This window comes from Phyllostomus discolor, chromosome 2, assembly GCF_004126475.2.
Source record: "Phyllostomus discolor isolate MPI-MPIP mPhyDis1 chromosome 2, mPhyDis1.pri.v3, whole genome shotgun sequence".
Taxonomy (NCBI): domain Eukaryota; kingdom Metazoa; phylum Chordata; class Mammalia; order Chiroptera; family Phyllostomidae; genus Phyllostomus; species Phyllostomus discolor.
In genome coordinates, this window is record NC_040904.2 from 123,850,647 (window position 1) to 123,874,012 (window position 23,366).

Here is a 23,366-nt window from a genome sequence, read left to right on the forward strand (position 1 = left end):
AAAGATAAAACTGTTTGAATACCTGACTTTCTACCTGGAAAACCCAAGACTATCAAATGAAAAATTATTAGAACTAATAATAAAACTCAACAGATTTGTTAGACACAAGATCAACATATAAGTAGTAACACTCTCCTACACATCAATAATAATTAGAAAATACAATTTTTTAAAAAATCCATTCACAATAACCATAAAAACACTTCAATATAAATCTAACAATAATACATAAGCATTGTTGAAAAAAATTACAAAACACTGCCGTGGTTGGTGTGGTTCAGTGGATTGAGTGCTGGCATGTGAACTAAAGGGTTACTGGTTCAATTCCCAGTCAGGGAACATGCCTAGGTTGTGGGCCAGGTCCTCAGCAGGGGATGCGTGAGAAGCAACCACACAGTGATGTTTCTCTCCCTCTCTTTCTCCCTACTTTTCCTTCTGTCTAAAAATAAATTAAAAAAATCTTTTTTAAAAATTACAAAACTTTACTGAAAGAACACCTGAACAAAAGGAAAGACATCCATCCATGTTCATGGATGAGAAGACAACACTGTAAAGGTGTCGGTTCTTCCCCAACTACTTCAAATCCCAATGAAAATCTCTACAGGACTTTTCACCTAAGTTGACCCTAAAATTCAAATAGAAAAGTAAAGGTACAAGAATAACCAAAACAACCTAGAATGAAAGAACAAAGGAATATATCCCCTGCATAGAAAGATAAATTGCAGGTCCACAATCCTTTATTTGCCATTCAAAAATCCAAGAAGATCTGAAAATAAACTTTTCTTTTTTTAATTCACTTAGCAGCAAAACCTGACTTGACTTCAGGTCACTCATTGTAATATGAATCACACTTAGTGTGATTAGTCTTACACTTCACTGAGAAAACAATGTGTAGGATTACAGGATACTGCCCACTGGGTACTACTGGAAAAATATCTGGACTCCAAAAATCCTGACCCCCAGGATTTATCATAAGGACTTATAGACTTTTAAAGCTATAGAAACTAAAAATGTATAGTACTGGCCCAGGAATAGTCTAAATTATGTATGTGAGTTCAGTATATGCTAAAAGTAACATTTCAAATTCAAAACAATGAAGGACAAATTATTCAATAATGGGGTCTGAACAACTGGTACCCTTGTAAAAAATAAATCACATCCCTACGTCACAAAATACACAGAAATAAATTCTATGTACATTAAAAATATAAATTTAAAAACTACTAAAAATGTTAAAATAAATCTCAGGATCCTGTCCTATGAACCTGAATTAAAGGAGGGCTTCTTAAATAGGAAACAAAAAGCAAAACTATTAAAAAAATGAATTGAATACATTTAATTATGTCAAAATGATAAAATATTATACAAAAAAAAACACTATAAGCAAAATTAAAAGGAAAACCAAAAACTAGGTAAAAAAATATATCTAACATGTATATAATAGATCTGTAAACAAAATATATAAAGAATTCCTACATGGGCCCTGGCTGGTGTGGCTCAGTGGATCAAGTACCAGCCTGCAAGCCAAAGGGTTACCAGTTCGATTCCCAGTCAGGGCACATGCCTAGATTGCAGGCCAGGTCCCGAGGAGGGAGCACATGAGAGGTAACTACATACTGATATTTCTCTCCCTCTCTTTCTCCCTCCCTTCCCCTGTCTAAAAATAAATAAATAAAATCTTAAAAAAAAAAAAAAAGAATTCCTACATGAGAAATGACAAATTTGAAACAGAGATCATTAGATGGGAAGGGAACTTACATTGTAAGGGAAAGTTAAGGGGTAGGGAGAATGTCTGTGGAGGCATTGGCTTCACTTATAAATCTCTATACTCATACTATAATAAAGCTTTAATTTTTAACAAAGGGAAATATATTTGTATTCTACAAATATAATTAAAACAAAATTTAAAAACATGTATCACAGCTATCCTACTTGCCACATTTCTCTCAAAGATAAATCAATACAGATCTAAACCAGAACTGTGATTTCTACTATTATTCTATCAAAGAACTGACTTAGGTCAAAATAACAAGATTTCAGCATATTAAATAATACTTTCCAAAAATCCACTGTTGTGTAGAATTGATCTTTTTTCTTTTTTCTTTTTTAATATTTTATTTATTTATTTTTAGAGACAGGAAGGGAGGGAGAAAGAGAGAGAGAGAAACATCAATGTGTGGTTGCCTCTCATGTGGCCCCCACTTGGGACCTGGCCCGCAACCCAGGCATGTGTCCTGACCGGGAATCGAACCTGCGATACTTTGGTTTGCAGCCCGTGCTCAATCCACTGAGCTATGTACACCAGCCAGGGCTAAAATTGATCTTATAAGTATTCCTTTAGTGAAAATGCTATCCAAGTAAATCACATGGTCTATATATCCTAATCAGATTTTAAAGGGTCTGTCCTGGCCAGGTGGTTCAGTTGGTCCCATACACCAAAAGGCTGAGGGTTCAATTTCCAGTTAGAACCACATATCTAGGTTGTAGATTCAATCCCCAGTTGGAGCACATACGAGAGGCAACCGACCCACGTTGTTCTCACATTGATGCTCTCTCTTTCTCTCTCTCCCTCCCCACCCCCAGCTCAGGTGACGATTTTTAAAACACAGGTTAAAGATCTTCAGAAATACTTGTATGAATACAATGGCAGTCTCAATTCTACTGGGTTGGTCAAAAAGTTTTTTGGTTTTTTCCATAAGAGGGCCCTAGTAGCACTTAGTTGTCTTCTTCAACTTCATTCAAAACAATTTTGTTAGACTATATTGTGACAGCTGTCACATCATATCAGCATGAGTTTAAATAAAACATCAAAATTGGTGCATTTTTATGTAGCCATTTTAATATTGAAGATGGGAGAATATATGCAACATTTTTGGCATATTATGCTTTATTATTTCAACAAAGGTTAAAAACGCAACTGAAACCAAAAAAAACTTGCCCTGTGTATGGGGAAGGTGCTGTGACTGATCGAACATGTCAAAGGTGGTTTCTCACCACCTTTGCTGGAGATTTCTCACTGGCATGTTCTATCGTCATTTTGAAGTTGATAGTGATCAAATCAAGACATTAATTGAGAACAATCAATACTATACCACGCAATAGATTAGCTGACATACTCAAAATATCTAAATCTATAAACTTATTGGTGAAAATGAAAAATGTGTCTTTATTTTATAGAAAAAACTAAACCGACTTTTTGGCCAAACTAATACATAAGTGATCCAGTAAAGACAGTACTAGGGTAACAATAAGCAGAACAGGAAATAGAACCCGAACTTTTAAGGTTTCATTAGAACCAGCAAAATTATACCAAGTTCAGAAACTGCAACATTCTAATGTTAGTAATGTTAGTAAATTCCTTTCCAGGGCTAACAACCTAGCTCACGAAGTAAAAATTCCTTTTCATGGTAAATGTGGACTGTAAGGTAGGTAACAAGTAATATAATATACATATTACTGTTTGAATTCTATTTCAAGATCAAAGAAAGATGCAAAGCTTTTTTTTCATAAGTAATCTGAATATTGCTTAAAATAAGAGCCATTTGTTATCTAGAATCTCTGGAATGATAACAAAAGCTAACATTTATTTAGTGAGTGTTTACCATATGCCAGGCACTGTGCTAAGAATTTTGTAAGATTACTATTTATAAGCCCCTATAATACAGGTACTGTTATTATGTCCATTTTACAGATGAAGAAAGTAAGGCCTATATCGTTAAGTGACTTATCGAAAGTCACATAACTCTTAAGTATAGGGTTTGAATTAGATTTGAATTAGAGCACCTAATTCCAGAGCCCTGGAGGCTCTTTACTACTATGTTTAACCACCACCATGTGCTGATGTTAACATCTCAAAAGTCCACAGGATATTGAAGGCAATATGTCCCCAGTTTTAAGGCAGGGTGTCCCGCTAATCTAGTTCTAAACCTAAACTTTATCAGGTTTCCCAGGTGTAAAACTCAAACCATCACATCTATCTTCTATTATAGAGAAAGTTGGGGATCACTTAGTAAGTTATATAAATGTCTAACCACCATACTGTACACTTGAAGTTAATATAATATTGAATGTCAACTGTAATTGAATTTTTAAAGGATACCTTTAGAAGATGGTGTACAAAAGAAAAGAAATAAGTAAAACCAACAAAATAAGGAGTAATAATTCAGTCTCAGCCACCATATCATAACTTTAAGCTGCCACATTCAATTTAAAAATTCCCAAGTGTGCTTTGTGAAGAACTCAATTTTCATATAGTCAAGTAACTAAATCACTCTGAATAGGCTAAGACTCAATAACAAAAACTCACACCAAGTTTTCAATATTAGCAGGGGTAATCTAATGTTCAAGTCACCTGCAGATGCAAAATGGCATTTGCATGTAGAGTCTTTGTCATTATTGGAACTATATTCCTTTATACAACAAGAGGAGAAAATTCACTAGCTCTGTTCTAAAGCCCTCAAACTGGCTCTTTAATCTCATGAACTTCAGGGAAGACAGTGTTTAAAAAAATAAATTTCTTTTAACAATATGCCAGAAACACAACCACAAAATAATTCTTCCATTTTGAACAGATGACAAAAAAGAATTTTGAAAAAAAGACAAAATAGAGCCCTGGCTAGTGTAGCTCAGTGGATTGAGTGCAGGCTTCAAACCAAAGGGTCACCGGTTCGATTCCCAGTCAGGTCAAATGCCCTGGTTGTGGGCTAGGTCCCCAGTGTGGGGCGTGTAAGAGGCAACCACACATTGATGTTTCTCTCCCTCTCTTTCTCCTTCCCATCCCTGTCTCTAAGAATAAATAAATAAATAATATATATAAAAAGACAAAAGTTATTCTGTATGACTCCACTGATATAAAATTCTAGATCTAATCTATTGTGACGGCAAATCAGTTTGAAACTGGAGATAGAGATAAGGGGAGCAGTGAATCATAAAGGGATAGGAGGAAACTTTCAGGGTGATGACAATGTTTCACATTTTGACATTGGCTCTTCAAACTACATATTTTAAATATATTCAGTTTATTGTATATACATTATATCACAAAAGTTTGAAAAATAATTTCACATTCCAAACTCCCTTGCCCATGATTGATCCCCCGCAAAACACACACACACACAAACACCTTCACTGATGATACACCTCGAACCCTGATCAATACTGGAGGAAATCATGCAGCTGTTCAGTTTGAGCCCACTATGTTGTCCCCAGAGTCCTTAAGTCTCTCAGCTTTCTATCCAATATTTTGTTAGTCCCTTTCTATCTGTTGTAGTAGTTGTTTCAAACCTTCTCCCTCTGCCTATGAAACAGAACACAAGGCTCTTGGCTCAGAGATAAAGAACTTTATTACTCACACCACAGCAAGCAGTATAACCATCAAGTCTGCACTGGCTCCCTATTACGCCCAGGTCCCACAAGGTGACATAGAGTGACCCAGGTAGGTGCTACATATGGAGTGGGCTTTCATCACAGTTAAGGAACAATGAGCTTAGGGTATCCACCAATTTTATAATAAGCAGTAAGTAAGCCTGTCTCACCCAATGGGAGACATTATTACCTCATTCACCAAGGTAGCCTGCTGCAAACGCAACCCTGAGAACAGCCCAGGTTGAGAGCAGTCAGGGCCTTGCAATCTTAGCATACCCAGCAAGGCATGCAGGAAAGAAGAGAGCATGGAGGACTCACCCTCTTGACAAGTATTCATGGTAGTTTTAAGGTATCTCCATTAATTCTTTGATACTCCCTTAAGAGAGGAAGCAAAATTCCTCTCTCTTTGAATATGGACTAGACTTAGTGATTAGCTCCTAATGATGTATCATTTCCAACGCTACCTCACAAAAGACAATGGGCCTTCTGTCTTGGTCATTCTCTTGGATCATTCACTTGGAAGACTTGGCTGCCATATTGTAAGGATATTTAAGCTGCCTTACAGAGTGAGCCACACAATGAGGAACTGAGGCCTCAGGCCAAGAGCCACGCAAGACAGCTTGGAAAAGTGTCCTCCAACCCCAGTCAAGCAACCAGATGACTGCAGACTCAGCAGACAGCTTGACTGCAACCTCATGAAATACCTTGAGCCAAAATCACTCACTTATGTTCTTCATCAAAACTGTGATTTTTTTTAATCCATTAAGTTTTGAGGTAACGTTTTTATACAACAGATAATTAATACAGTGCTGTTTCCTACAGTGTTTCATTCCAGGTGTGCATATGCAAACACATGTGCATACTGAATCACAATTTAAAATGTATTTCTTTTTTACAGGTTCTAAACAATTCTCAACACCACTGCCAGAATCATTCTGTAATATAAAGATTCTCCAAGTGGGTCAGGAACTGCCAGGAGCCTCTAAGACCCTTTCTAGAGACCCGTGAGAGCAAAACTATTTTCATAATACTATGACATTATCTTTTTCACTATACATTCTCACAAATGTACAGTAGTGTTTTCCAGAGGCTACATACAGTAGGACATGTGGTATCATCCCACTGGTAGCTAATGGAATGTGTGCTTGTGTACTGTTATGTATCAAAATTTTCTCAGCTTTACCTTCTAATACAGTAAATAGTAACTGATATAGGCTACATAAACAAAGTTATTTAGGGTCCTCATTAATTTTTAAGAGTGTAAAGGGATATTGAAACAAAAATGTTTAAGAACCATTTAAATTGTCAAATTTAAATATGACAATCTCACATACAACAACATGCCTTTAGATGGCTTCCCAAAATAAAAATCTCTATTCCTTAGCTGTGCATATAAGATTTTTCATGATTTGGGCTCTGTCTACCTCTCTTTAGCCAGGTAACTTCTGAAAAACTCTCCTTAGCATATGACAATTATGATCAAGTACTTAAAATTTACTAAAATATACTCTCTCTTGCTTCCATGACCATCCTTTTCCCCATCAACTACTTACTACTTACTCTTCCAAACTAAGTTTAATAGTCACAATCCCACACAAACCCTTAAATCCCTCAGTCTAATTTAGGTGCCCCTCTTATGGAACCAGGATCTTTTAAAATAATGTACTTACTATGTTTTGGTTAATAACTTCCTTTAAGGCAAAGGAATGTCTCATCTGCAAAACCCAGCAGAGTGCCCAACACACATCAAGTCTGCAATAAATGCCAAATGTACACATTAACCTAAATCCAAGTAAAAATCATTAAAGATAGCTTATTATACACTCAGAAGGTGGTAGTAATCTTGAAATTTGTTTATGGAATGTGCTACTAAATGCAAAGTAAAACAAATATAATGAAAGCCTTTTATAATTCCATTTTAATAAATTTTATTTTTAATTGTAACCAAATTCCATGAATTGACAACCTCCTTCTCTATATGTAGTGCTATGTATTTTTTTAAAACTCTAATATTATGCCCTAAAAATCATAGAGAAACTTACTGAATAGTCAAGATTTCAACTTTTTAAAAAATAAACTGTTCTCACAATGGAATACTATGTGGCAGAAAAAAGGAGCTCCTACCCTTTGCAACAGCATGGATGGATCTGGAGAACATTATGCTAAGTGAAATAAGCCAGGTGGTGAGGGACAAATACCATATGATCTCACCTTTAACTGGAACATAATCAACAAAAGAAAAAAGCAAACAAAATATAACCAGAGACACTGAAATTAAGAACAATCTAACAATAGCGGGGGGGGGGGGGGGGGGGGGGAGGGGCCAAGGGGGAAGAGTTTTCAGGAACTACTGTAAAGGACACATGGACAAAACCAAGGGGGAAGGTGGAAGCAAGAGAGAAGCAGGCGGGTTTGGCTGGGGTAGGGTGGAGTGGTAGGGGAAAAATGCAGACAACTGTCACTGAACAACAAAATAATTTTTTAAAAAAAGACAGTATAGAAAATGGAATAGCCAAAGAACTTATATACATGACCCATGGACATGACCTAAGTGGGGGGATTGCCAGAGGGAATGGGGGCAGTATCAGGTGGAGGAGGATAAAGGAGGAAAAACTGGGACAACTGTGATAATATAATCAATAAAGTATATTTAAAACAATAAATTAAACTGTTCTTAAATGAATAAAAAAGGAAATTCTGTAGCTAAATTTTAATTCCAAGAAGACAGTATAAGCTCAACAAGAAAAGACTAATGCCTCTTATCTTCTGAGAAAAAAAGTTAAAATTCACATAACAGAGCAATCATAGTGCAGAAAATACACCTATGGGTACCAATCTACTCTCAGTGATGAAAAGCCTCTATGAACAATCTGTCAAGTTAATATCATTGTCACAGACATATCAAGTACTTAAAATTAGTTTTCTTATCCTATATTTTGAGTCTTTAAAATTACTAAACTATATCAGCACAGCATTTAAATCTCCACAAGTTTGCCCAGATTTCTATTTATAAAAATTTCCTAAATTCCGACAAGAACATTACCAGAAATGTGGTTTATCTTAAATTTGGTGCTTTTGGGCAACACAGTCCTACCATTAATTCATATTTCCAAGTTCCCATTAAAAAATTATAATTTGGGGGCTTTTCTATTTTCACCAAAGAAGCATTCTTAACTCAAAAACAGCCTAACAGTTTCAAAACACTTGGGTTTTCCGATTTAGAGAAGGCACACATTATTCTCAGAAAGTCAAGAAAACAAAAATTAATTCCATTTTGGTAATAAATACCTATAAGCAAAGTTTTTTCAGATATACAAGATAATCAACATTTAAAGAGACTGGGTTTATTTTTTAAACAATAAAATCAAGCCCTGGCTGGCGTAGCTCAGTGGATTGAGCGCGGGCTGTGAACCAAAGTGTCCCAGGTTTGATTCCCAGCCAGGGTACATGCCTGGGTTGCAGGCCATAACCCCCAGCAACTGCACATTGATGTTTCTCTCTCTATCTCCCTCCCTTCCCTCTCTAAAAATAAATAAATAAAATCTTTAAAAAAAAACAATAAAATCATTTTTTAGCTTTCCCAAATGAAGTGGAATGTCAAAAGTTAAAAATATAATTCCAAATCACAAAGCAACAGTGCTCAGAATACATGGACATAGTAGTTTTTTATATTATCTTCCTTAACAAGCTTGCCCTTTGTATTAAAGCGTATTAGTAACACTGTGTGCAAGTATGAAACTTAAAATGTGACCTGAAATCTTTTCTACAGAGTAAAACTGTGCAGTAATGTAAGGGCAATGCATAAACCTTAAATACATTTCATCCTAACAAGCGCCCTGCAAAATAATTCTCACTGTGCTCCTGAGACTTAGTCACGTAGTGACAAGTAGGAAAGGCTTGGACAGGTTCAGCTCCACTATTTAAACTGATTGCCTTCAACAAGTGACTATTTCAGAGCCTCTGTATTTTCATCTATGAAACAGATATAATATCCTTTTCAAAGGATAGCTAAAAGGATAAAACCAGTAAGTAAGTATAAAATATCTGGTTCTTGATAGGTTTTCAGTAAGTGTCAGTCATTATACTTCTAGGAATTTATCTTACACATATTTTCACAAAAGTGGAAAAACTAAGTAAGAATAAACTGCAGAATTCTTTGAAATAACAAGACTCTGATAATAACCTATATAAGTATGGGAATAATGTGCAGCTATTAAAAAAACTAAGGAAGCCTGTATGTGCTGGTAAGAAAAGAAATACAAGATATACAAGATACCTTTTTAAATTTATAAAAAGAATAGAAGAATTTGTGGGGAAATTTTTACATTTTTCTTTTCTGTACTAAGGTTTTAATATCAATTACTTTTGTAACTTAAAAAGTAATTATGGATCCATACTTATTTATACTACTCATTTTTGACAAAAATGCAAAGGCAATACAGTGAAGAAAGTAAGGCAATTATCTGAACAGTACATTTTCACAGCCACTGAAGCCCATTCTTGCATTCTGTAATTACTTCACATGAGGACAGGAGGGAGCTTCTCCATGATTCTCATAGGCCTCTGTTCTTGATAGGAATCATAAAAGAGGAAGCTTTACTGGAACACACTACAGCTGCTGTTTTTCTGAGAAGCATAAATAGCACTCTGTCCTCCCTCCTCTGCTCTTCCAAATTGCATTCATCCTCAGTTCCACCTCAGCAGATCTTAGTGGCTTATCCAATGGCAACCCAAATTTCCATTCCTATGGGTCCTAAGCCCTTGAAAAATATATTCATCTCATGTGTCCACTGGGGCAAGAGAGTACTGAAAGGTACCCAACTGGATCACATAGATTCTACTATGTGCATTAATCCCTGCCCCCATTATGTTCATAACAATGAAAAATTACAATCTAAATGTCAAGCAATGAGGCATCAGCTATATAAATTAAGGCACAACTATAAAATGGGTTATGATCTGTATTGAGTTGAATAGTGTCTCCCAAAAATTCATGTGCACAGACTTATGTCACCTTATTTTGAAATAGGGTCTTTGGAGATATAACCAAGTTGAGTTCATACTAGATTATGGTAGGTTCTAAAGTCAATGACTAGTGTCTTTCTATGAGAGAAGACAGCTTGAGATTCAGTTACAGACTCACATATGAGGAAGACCATGTAAAGACAGAGGCAGAAACTGGGTGATGCAGCCAAGCCAACGAGTACTGAGGATTACTGGGAACCACCCGAAGCCAGAAGAGGCAACGAGGGATCCTCTCTAGAGCCTTCAGAGGGAGCAAGCCCATGCCTGCACTGATTTTGGACTTCTAGTCTCCAGAACTGTAAGAAAATAAATTTCAGTTTGTTTTCTGTTACCAGGTTTTTAATATTTTGTCACAGCAGACCTAGAAAATGACTATCTCATTATAAATGATGATGTGGCTCTATACCTAATTATAGAGAAAGATGTTTGTGATCTATTATCAAACCAAAGGGAAAAAGAAAAAGTTATAAACACAGATCCCACCTGCAAGTTGTTTTGTTTTGTTTTTGTTTTTGTTTCATTTAGGTTATGGTAGAGTATACAACTATGGGTAGTAAGGTTTCTGGTGACCTCACTGTCTCTCCAAATCAACATTTTTCTAGGAGCACACAGTTTTTATAATTAGGACAAAATAAAACTATTTGAGGATAGGTGGTTTAAAGATATAAAACAGAAAGGATAGACTGCCCTAAGATAAGGCTCTGGATACTAAACTCCCACTACCACTTCTAGAATAAAGCCAGAATGATTTCCTTACAGCCAAATTCAATGAGTTATCTTTACTTCTGCTGCATTTGACCTGCTGACCACTTCTATCTTAGGTCTCTCTATTACTGCTTTTCTGGTTCCCCTACTGTCTCTTCAAGACCATCCTTTTTCACACATTTTACTGACTCCTCCTCCTCTGCCTACCTTTAAAACACTGGTGTATTACCTTAGAGCTCTGTCTTCAAACACGTTCTTGTCTCCTACTATTTTACTTTCCCTGGGCAATCTCATCCACAGCCACTGTTTCAACTGTTTTTAGCTATTAGCTACTTTAGATAGGTACATTATTTTAGTTTAGGTTTTCTTAATCAATATTCCCAACTCTGGCTTCTCTCTTGGGCTGCAGACTTACATGACCAACTTACTCACTGTACATATCTGCCAAGATTTCCTATAGGCAACTCAAAAGTTCTACCTAAAAGCATATTTTCCCTAAAACATGCCCCTCTTCTCCTATGTTCCCTAGTTTGATAGAATTCATTTTGACTCCTCCTTTTTCACTCTATTCAACTCCCATTAACTAACCAGCCACTGTGTACCATCCATTGTTATCTTTCTAATATACTTCTTTCAGCTCCCCCCGACTACAACCTCATCCTGTCTAGCCAGTACTATCACAATGTAATCTCCTAAACAGCTTTCTTGCCTAAACAGTCTTGCTGCTTTCCAATCTATTGATGATTCTTAATTTTTACTTCCCCAACCCAACATATTTTAAGGGATATGACACATATCTTCATCAATAAAAGCAGTTATTTTGATAAACATTATCAAATTAAGGGTAGGGACATACTGGACACTCTAGAAGCCAAAGGGTCATTTTTTATTTGATCAAAGCCTCATATTCTAATACCTTCTGTTTTTCTCCCTCCATGCCCCACTGAGAATCAATATATTTTGTATGCCTTTTCATTTTTGTTCCAGCATTTTTAACTGATATAATTCACATAAAATAAAATACATCATTTTCAAACATACAATTCAGTGATTTTTAGTATATTCACAATGCTGTGCAACCACACCACTACCTAATTGCAGAATACTTCCATTATGGCAAAAAGAAATCTATGAACCCATACGCAGTCACTCCCCATGTCTCACTGGCTAGGCCCTAGCAATCATATCCTTTCTGACTTTCTGTCTTCATAGATCTACTTACTCTGGACATTTCATATAAACAGAATCAACCATCCAATACGAGCCTTTCTGTGTCTGGTCTCTCTCATTCACTATAACATTTTCAAGGTTCATTCATTTTGTATCATGTATCAGTAGTTCACTGTTTTATGGGTGAATAATAGCTTGTTGTATGAGACAAAATACATTTTGTTCAACATTTTGTTCACCCATTGATTAGCTGGTGGACACTTGGGTTGTAGCAGTTTCAAATATTACTATTGGGTTGGCCAAAGAGTTTGTTTGGTTTTTAAGTAAATATAAAAAACACGTTTTTCATTTTCATCAGTAACTCTGGTGAACGACATATTAACAGTTTTGTTCCACTACATTGTGCCATCTTTCAGGCAACTTCATAATTCCATCTTCCCACAACTTTTTATCTTTTTGCACAAAGGACGATTCCAGGTGCCTTTTGAAGTCTTCCAGGGAACTGAAATTTTTTCCGTTAAGAGAATTTTGTGAAGACCAAAATAAATTAAACTCCAAAGGTGCAATATCTGGTGAATGTGGCAGATGAATCAGAACTTCCCTACCAAGCTGTAACAGTTTTTGCCTGGTCATTAAAGAAACATGTCATCTTGCATTATCCTGATAAAAGATTACACATTTTGTGTTGACTAATTCTGGATGCTTTTTGTGAAGTGCTGCTTTCAGGTAGAACTAATCATTTGGTTTTCCGGAAGGAGCTCATATGGGACTCCCTTCCAATCCCAACATATACACATCGCCTTCTTCGGATGAAGACTGCCTTTGGTGTGGTTGGTGGTGATTCATTTCATATGCCCCATGATCTCTTCCATTCCACATTATTGTAAAGCATCCACTTTTCAATGTCCATCACAATTTGTTTTAAAAGTAGAACGTTTTCCATATGTTTAAGTAGAGAATCACATACAGAAATGAAGTCAAGAAAGTTCTTATCACTTAACTTATGTGGAATCCAAACATCAAAGCAATTAACATAACCAGGCTGGTGTAAATGATTTTCAACACTGATTTGGATATTTTGAGTACATATGTCAGCTATCTTCTGTGTGGTATAACATTGACTGTGCTTAATTAATGTCTCAAGTTGATTGCTGTTAACTTCAACTGGTCTACCCAACATCCATGGAGCATTGTCAGGAGAGAAATCACCAGGACAAAAGTTTGCGAACCACTTTTGACATGTTCGATCAGTCACAACTCCTTCTCCATACACACTGCACAATCTTTTTGTGTTTCAGTCATGTTTTTACCTTTCCTGAAATAATGACACATAATAAGCCAAAAATGTTGAGTATGTTTTTCCATCTTCAATATTAAAATGGCTACACAAAAATTCACCAAGTTTGATGGTTTTTAAATGTATGCAGATATGACAGCTGTCACAATACAGTCTAAGTAAATTTTTTGAATGAAGTTAAAGACAAGTAAGCACTACTAGAAACATGGTATAGAAAAACACAAATGAACTTTTTGGCCAACCCAATACAGACAGCAAGTTTTTGTATAGACATATGGTCACAATTCTGTTAGGTGTATAACTAAGAGTGTAATTGTGTGGGCATATAAAAACTCTAAGTTTTTAAGGAAATGTCAAACTGTTTTCCAAAATAACTGTAACGTTTTACATTCTCATTAGCAATGTTTGAGGGTTTCTAATATCTCCGCATTCTCAACAACACTTGTTACTATCCATATTTTTTATTATATCCATTCTGGTGGATGTGAAGTGTTATATTATTGTGGTCCTGATGTTATGGTTTTTCATTTAAATAATACTCTTCAAAAACTTTGGAGCCAAATATATTTGGTGTACATTTTGGTGCCATATGGTATTAATATACTTAACTTGTGACATTAAATATTACTATTAGCCCTGGCTGGCGTAGCTCAGTGGGTTGAATGCGGGCTGCGAACCAAAGTGTCGCAGGTTCGATTCCCAGTCAGGGTACATGCCTGGGTTGCAGGCCATGACCCCCAGCAACCTCACATTGATGTTTCTCTCTCTCTCTCCCCCTCTCTCTCTCTCTCCCTCCCTCTCTCTCTCTCTCTCCCTCCCTCCCTTCCCTCTCTAAAAATAAATAAAATCTTTAAAAAATATATTACTATTAAATGAGTAATACATGTATGTAGAAATAAAAACTCAAAAAATAAAAAGCCTATCCCCTCAGTCCTCTTCATTAGAGACAACTACTTTTGACCACTCTGCTTTTAATTCTATTAGTTACCTCCATAACGCTAAATTATTTAACTTTTGCTTCACAGCACTTACTACCACCTAATATGCAATCTGTTACACGTCTCTGTTTTGTTTATCATCAGTCTCCTTCATGCAAATGAAAGTGCCACAAGGACAACAAACTTTCCCTTTGCTGTTCACTGCTCTACCTCAGCACCCAGAATGGGGCCTGCACACAGAAGGTGGTCAGTGAATATACAGGGGTGGGCAAAAGTAGATTTACAGTTGTAATACACATAAATAATACAATAATTAATAAAAATACAAGAATAAACCATTTCATGTACTTACAACTGTAAACCTACCTTTGTCCACCCCTATATATGAAATAAAGCAGGGGTGTCAAACTCATTTTCACCAGGGGCCACATCAGCCTCACAGTTGCCTTCAAAGGGCCAAATGTAATTTTAGAACTGCATAAGTGTAACTACTCCTTAACTAAGGGCAAGGAGCTCGTTGCTGCCAGGTAGAAACAAGGTGCCGGGCTGGATAAAGCAAGGTGGAGGGCTGGATTTGGCCTGCAGGCCTTGTGAAATAAAGTAAATATCTCTATTTTTGTTATCTAAATTTTTAAATATATTTCTCAAGTCCCCATAAAAGGTGAAGAATTTTGTTCATAACCACTTTTCCCCCCAACTTTTGTTGGGTTACAGTTCATTTTTAATTTTTCTAATGACTCACTTTATAATTTTAAGTAATGTAACTTCTGTTTCTTTTTTTCTCTATCAAATTCCAAGTTGTAAATCCCCACCTCAGTATAAGATGAGGAATCTGGGATTCAATACACTCAGCTACATCCCATTAACGACATATGCCATTACTTTTATATTGTCAAGGTGTGTAACATTTATTTTTTGATTTATAACTATCTCCTTTTCTGTGTCTACAAAAAAATCTGTAAGTAGAAAGCCAGTAAATAATTTACAATATGGTGATAATATAAATATTACTCACTGCAGAACCAGGTAGTAACTGGAACTATAGAGAACACAATTCTGTTTGCTTCCTAAGATTTATTGCAACTTATCATTACTTTCTTTAGATTTTTGTCTGTATTTCTTAGTATACCATAAACTCTATTAAAATAGGATCATTGGCCTTGGCTGGTGTGGCTCAGTGGGTTGAGCGCTAGCCTGAAAACAGAAGGTCGCCAGTTTGATTCCCAGACAGGGCACATGGTCAGGTCCCCAATTGGGAGCATGTACATCAATGTTTGATCTCCCTCTCTCTCTCCCTCCCTTCCTCTTTCTCTAAAAATAAATAAGTAAAATCTTTAAAAAATAAAATTAAAATAAAATAGGATTGTTATACACAGAAACACCCCCCCTGTTGATCAGTGTACCTCGTTCACAGTCCTTACTACCATACGTGGCACACAGCATGCACTCAGTCATGGTACGTTTACAGACAGATGAATACTCGGTGGAAGGGGAGGGGAGGAAAAGAGAAAAGATCAGGCTGTCAAAGACGTCAAAGCCAGTCAATTTTAGACATTAAATATCACTATATAACATCCATTCTCCAGCATCAATCTGTGATAGAGTTAGTAGAAGGAAATAAATGTACATATCCTATAAGCTCTGTCAGTCTAGCAAATGTCAACTAAAGGTTAGAATAAGAAAGTAGTATCCTGTTCTTGCTATTTTATAATCTTTTCAATAAACATTTATTGCTTTTAATAACCCATTTCCTATTCTTAAAAGCCTTCTATATATGTTGGGGGGAATGAGATCCTGGGTTTTCCTCCCTTAATTCTTTAATAAAGTTCCTTCTGGAAAACTTCAATTTTAAATGCAAACAGAAAAAGTACTATCCTATCCCTTAACAAGAGTATACAGACGGTCATAAAAAAGTAGTAACAAAATAATCCACCTCAAAATCTCCAAAAGGAAGCAGAAAAATGCTTCTGAAACAAAACAAAAAAACATGGAAGGTGGAAAAGGCATAACCATGGAGGTCAGTTCTTTGTGATCTAGGGTTTTTAACATCTAAATCCTCCTTCCCATGTTCATTACAAATCTCCATGAGGTCTTAAAATAAAACAACAACAAAACCAAGTTCCAACCTGGCCACTACTATACATTCACACACAAAGCTTGTCAGCTAGGTCAGAAAAACCATTAAAAGAAAAATACTAGAAAATTCCAGAATCATTTTTCCCTACAAGAACAGCATTGGTCTCAATACCTACAATGAGCGAGAACACCAGCCAGCCTGGCCCCACCCCACAGGCACCCATATACACCCACTCAGAATCCTGGAGTATACCCAGGGGCCTAAAAATAAAAAATATTTACACATACAATGATTATATGTTAGCCTGTAATTCTCGATCTTCCCACAAATAGCTACAAGCATAACATGCAACTGCAAACAGCAGTCTCACACGCACTCCTTCCTCACAGATTAGAAGGATAATAACAGCTTTCCACAACCCAAGTGTCCAGTGGAACACTAAATATTCACAAATCAAACGAAAGTAGAAAATCCCTTAATGGCAACATAGTACTCTACTTCAGATTAATTACAATTAGATAAGCAAACATAGATGTGCTATGACATATTTATAAATTGAATCAGAAAATATATCAGCCACTAGCTATTTAAAGCATTATATGTGAAATTCTGACCTAAATCTCAAAATTACCAGTGCAATATGCTGTGATGGATTACACAAATCACTAATCAGCATTTACTATCAGAAAATGAGTTGACTATTTTAAAATACTGTACTTCAACATTTTTTAATATTCTGTCTATTTTATTAAAGGGTTATAAATGCCAACAGGGACAAGAAATATGCTGCTACCTTAGGAACTCTATGAAAAGATTAACAGACCAAATTTTTTAAATCCCATTCAAGGACAATTTGACAGAATCAATCAAATAAATATTAAATGTGCATACCTCTGACCTAGAAGTCTCACTTTTAAAATTATTCTCTATAAGACATATTTCACATGTTCAAGGTTATATGTGCAACGATGTTCAATTATTGTATTATTTCTGCCAGCACAAAAGAGAAAGAACAACTTAAATTTTCACCGAGAAATGATTAAATAATGGTATCTCCAAGCCATGGAATAAAATACTACTGTTAAAAAAAATCCTTAGCCCTGGCTGGCGTAGCTCAGTGGAATGAGTGCGGGGTTCGAACCAAAGTGTTGCAGGTTCAATTCCCAGTCAGGGTACCTGCCTGGGTTGCAGGCCATGACCCCCAGCAACCGCACATTGATGTTTCTCTCTCTCTTTCTCCCTCACTTCCCTCTCTGAAAAAAATGAATGAATAAAATCTTTTAAAAAAAAACCCTTGAGTAAACTGTCTATAGTGACAACCTCCATAAAGAAATCCACGATATATTATGAAGGGTAGGGGGAAGCAAGTTACAGAGCTATATAATACAATCACACAGAACTATATAATACAATCCTATCAGTATACAAAAGTATATACATATGTATGTTTGTCTATACACAGAAATTACTTGGATAATAAGCTATTTCTGAAAGGTCAGATGAGGCCACTATTTCCTTTACATGTACACTTTTTTCCAAACATTTTTTTATTGTTGTTCAAGTACAATTGTCTCCATTTCCCCCCCACCAACATGTACACTTTTCTTTCTTTGTAAACCATTTTACTTTTATACACACACACACACACACAGATATACAATAAACTAAAAACTTAAATAAGGACCTCAACCATTCACACTATTATATGGTAATTATTGGGCTAGGTCCCAGGCTGATAAAGTCTCTGTGAGTAGCAGGAGGTTGGGGGATAGGATGGTGGAGAACCTACAAATTAAAGAGCACAGGTATCTCTGCTTCCACCCTCAGAATGTAGCATATCAGGTTTCCAACACCAGGCATTCAGGTTGTATGACCTTAATCTGATTCTCCTAGAGACGTAAAATTACAGAGCCATGTGCCTAAGGCAGCACTATTTTGGAGGCATCCCCACCGAAAAGAACACCTCTGCTAGGAACAGCAGTGGCACTTAAAACTACAATCAAGTTAATTGTGGTTTTTTAGAATAATTCTTACCAATCAGTTAATTAAGTTAATTGTAAGGTCTCAGCATGAGTTCTCAGCATGACAAATATCTTGTCAAGCAGACACTCAGAAGCAAATACAAGGTTATTTATTAATCATAGCTGTTCTCTACTTACATCAGGAATCTGTGCCACTTAGTTTGAAAGAGTCAAGTTTTAGGTTGTATAGCCTTCCCCCAATGACTCCAAATCCTCACTAATATCCTGATTTCTTAAAATCCTAAAATATTAAAAATTGTTTGGACTGTAGTCATATTATCTTTCCTTTTACACCCACATCTCATATATTATGATCAGTTCAACACAAAGTTCAACAAATCCTACCAGACTCATTAAACTGCATGAACAAACACAGTGAAAAGGTGCACATGTTCACAAGCCAATATCCACAAACCTGAATTCCAAAATCCTCTGAAAACCCAAAAACTTTTGTAACCTATTTGATGGCAAAACCATCCCTGAACTGATACATCAATACCAATGTGTTTGATGAAGGAGTTGGGAGGAATACTCCCCAACCTTGCTTGGAAAGTTAGATAATATATAGATACGTGGCATATCAACTTATTTAAATTAGAAATTCTGAATTCTGGCCCAAAAGATCTTGGATTAGGTGTTTTTGGATAAGACAAAACATCTACAACATTATAAAGACATCTGTAATCAGGCAGAGCTACATAAGTTTTTAACTCTAAAATATTTTCTTAAGCTAGGTGGTAGGGAACCAAGCAGTAATTGTACAATTCTTTTTCAATGTATAAAACATTTCCTAAATATTAAAATTTTAAGTGAAAAACTATAGGTACACACTGTTTTATTTATCTCCTTAATAAAAGCATTTGAATTCAAAGTGTTTGTTTTTTTCTTGAAATTAGGAAACAGAAAGTTTTAAAATGGTTAAGGGTCTTAAAAACATTCACTTTTTTAATCCAATAATTCCATAAACAGGAAACCAATATACTTAAATGATCCAAAATGTAGAGAAAACCAGCTACACTATGAATTATGATATACCAGCTTTATTAGTAAAATTCAACTGAGAAATATTTAAGCTAAATCTTTATGACTTACACTGGCACCTACCAAAAGATATATTTACAACCAATGTCTGATAAAAAATGTTTATAATATGGTAAATGAAAGTGGATATACATTTAACATACTCATGACTTCTAAATGTATGTTATGTGTGTTTTGTAACACACAAGTTATGTTAAATGTATACCCACTTTCATTTACCGTATGTTAAATGCACATACTCAAAGTCATGAGTACATTAAATGTATATCCACTATCATAAATATGTTAAATGCATATCCAAAGTCATGTGTATGTTCAATGTATATGTGTGTGTGTGTGTGTGTGTGTGTGTATAAGAATAGCAAAAAAATGAGAGGAAATCTGTTTCTTTTCTTCTTAAAAGTCAAAATTTTCCAAATGGGTCTCAGTTCACAGCACAGCCTCTCCCAGGTGCCTCCAACCCCAGCCCAGACAGCTACCAACCACAGATCACTTTGTAGCTCCTATTGGGTAGTCCTGGGCTGGACACAGGTGTGGCTGACCTGGGCCTGCACAAGAGCCCCTACTAAAAGGCCCAAGGACCAAGACACCCAGTGGGCAGCTTCAGATTGACACAGAGCAACTACCCCATTAGCTCCACAAACAACACCAAAGAGTGGTCTCAGCACCAAAGCACTACTGAGGCACATCCCACTCCATGCAGTCGGACCCACATAGCAGTCTGTCCTCTGTAGTCATGCTCATTACTCACAGCCAGTCAATCTGTGGGTCAGTCCCTTCCACAACATGCCAAAAGAAACCAAGGCTCAACTACTACAGGAGGACACACATAAGCCACACAAGAGACACTCATGAAACACCTGACTCAGGTGAACAGTGATACCGAGCCACTGGGCCCCACAGACACCTACTACATAAGGCCAAGACTGGATGATATAGCAGATCTACCTAATAAATAGAAACAAACCCAAAGAGGCAGCCAAAATGAGGAGACAAAGAAACATGTCACAAATAAAAGAACAGGACAAAACTTAAGGGGAAAAAAAGACAAAAAGGCAAGCAATCTACCATAGAGTTCAAAACACTGTTTATGAACTTAGAGAAAGAATATATAAACTTACTAAGAACTTCAACAAAGAAACAGGAAACACAGAAAAGGACATAGAAACCATAAAAAAGTCACAAAAAAGAATTCAATTAAGAATACACTAGAAAGAATCAACAACAAATTAGATGAAGCTGAGAATCAAATCATCAATTCAAAGACAAGGTAGCAGAAAACAATCAGAATGAAAGAAAAAGGAATAAAAAAATTGTGATAGTTTAAGGGACTTATGGGACAACACCAAGCACACCAACATCTACATCATAGACACCAGAAGAATAGAGAGAGCAAGAAATAGAGAAACCATCTGAACAAATAATGATGGAAAACTTTCTTAACCTCGCTAAGGAAACAGACATACAAGTTCAGGAAGTATAAAGTCCCAAACATGATGAACCCAGAGAGGCCCACACCAAGACACAATTAAAATGCCAAAGGTTAAAGACAAAGAGAAAATGTTTAGAGCAGCAAGAGAAAAGCAATCAGTTGCCCACAGGGGAGCTCCCATAAGATCGTCAACTGATTTCTCAACAGAAACTTAGCACACTAGAAGGGACTGTCAAGAAATATTCAAAGTAATGAAAAACAAGAAGCTACAACCAAGATCACTCTACACAGCAAAGATGTCATTCAGAATCAAAGGAAAGGTAAAGAGCATCCCAGACCAAAAAAAAAAAAAAAAAAAAGGCTAAAGGAGTTCATCACCACCAAACCAGTATTGCAAGAAATAGTAAAAGGACTTCTTAAAAACTAAGAAAAAAATGTTAAATTATGAATGATAAAATGGCAACTACATAACTATCAATAATTACTTTAAATGTAAATGGATTAAATGTACCAATCAAAAGACAAAGTTGACTGAAGAATAAGAAAACAAGACCTATGCTGCCTGTAAGAGACCCACTTCAAATCAAAACAAAAACACAGACCAAAAGTAATGAGATGGAGAAAGCTAATTAGTACAAATGGAAATGGGAAAACAAAAGCCTAAGGTAGCAATACTTATAGCAGACAAAACAGACTTTAAAAAAGGCTATAAAAAGAGACAATGAAGGACATTACATCATTATAAAGAGATGAATCCAACAAAAGGATATTACCCTTGTAAACATTTACATACTCAAGGTAGAAGCACCTAAATATATAAAACCAATTTTGACACACATAAGGGGAAAGAAGGACAGTAACAGTCATAGTAATACCCCATTGATATCAATGGATAGATCATCCAGACAGAAAATCAATAAGGATCAAAGTAGCCTTAAATGACACCGTAATCCAGATCGATCAAAATGATACTTTTAGAATATTTCACCCCAAAGCAGCATAATACACATTCTTTTCAAGAATATATAAAATGTTTTCCAGAACAGACCACGTATTAGGCCACAAAACAAGTCTCATTAAATTTAAGAATAATGAGATCATACCAAGCATCTTCTCCAATCACAATGGTATGAAATTAATAATCAATTACAAGAAGAAAACTGAGAAACATACAAACACACAGAGGCTAAATATGCTACTGAAAATGAATGGGTTAACAGTCAGATCAAGGAAGAAATCAAAAGATACTTTAAAACAAATGAAATAAAATTACAACAAAATAAAACCTGCGGGACACAGCCAAAGCAGTTCTAAGAGGGAAAGTCACAGCTGTACAACCCACCTTGAAAATAAACACACACACAAAAATCTCAAATCTACAATGTAACCTTACACCAAAAGGAACTACTAGAAAGAAGAAGAACAAAGAAAGCCCAGTCCTCTAGGGAATGAGTACAGGGTGAGTTTACAACTCAGGCTGCCATGTCTTGGCATCTCTGGAGCAGCCACCCCTCCTCAATCTTGCTTGGGACCTCTCCCCTCTGATCACAAAGCATGGTCATCCCAGACCAGTAACAGACATGCTGAGCTTCTTTCACAGAACACTCAGGCATCGGTCAATACATAAAATGCTGAAAAGAAATGACTGCAAGGATCTCAATGAACTGCTACATACATTCCTGCAGCTGGAGATTGTAAGTCCATCATGTGTTGGATGTCCCTTCAGGATGGTACTGATGTTAGTGTGCACTTGCTGAAAAAGCCAAACATCAAGAGCTGTTTGATCACATTATGTACCACTTGGACCTTACTGAAAGTGACAATTTGGACAGAGATTTATGGATTTGGCACAAGTAGCACATCGGCTAGATGGCACAAATAGTATCAAAATGGCCCTGACTGGTGTGGCTCAGTTGGTTAGGCATCATCCCACAAAGCAAAAGGTTGCCAGCTTGATTCCCAGTCAGGGCACATGCCTGGGTTGCAGGTTCAGTCCCCAGTCAGGGCACCTACAGGAGGCAACTGATCGATGCTTCTGACACCAAAGTTTCTCTCCCTCTCTTCCTCCCTCCCTTTTCCTCTCTCTAAAAATAAATAAAATCCCAAAGAGTATTAAAAAGCACATAAAAACTGGTTTACCCTATTGTCTGCATTTTCAAGTTAAGTTTTATTCCTCAGAACCAAATTATCTTCATGAAGAACTAATTCAGTATTATTTGTTCTTCAATTAATTAAAACAAGATATTATTGGTGGAAAATTAGAGTGTCCCCTTGATACAACAGTTCAGTTGACAGT

The 23,366-nt window shown here is 36.1% G+C and overlaps 1 protein-coding gene across 9 annotated transcripts in view; it reads right to left on the minus strand.

The window, feature by feature from the left end:
* ERC1 (ELKS/RAB6-interacting/CAST family member 1) overlaps positions 1 to 23,366 on the minus strand; it is a 557,388-nt gene that overhangs the window by 519,545 nt on the left and 14,477 nt on the right. The gene's annotated exons all lie outside the window — the stretch shown is intronic.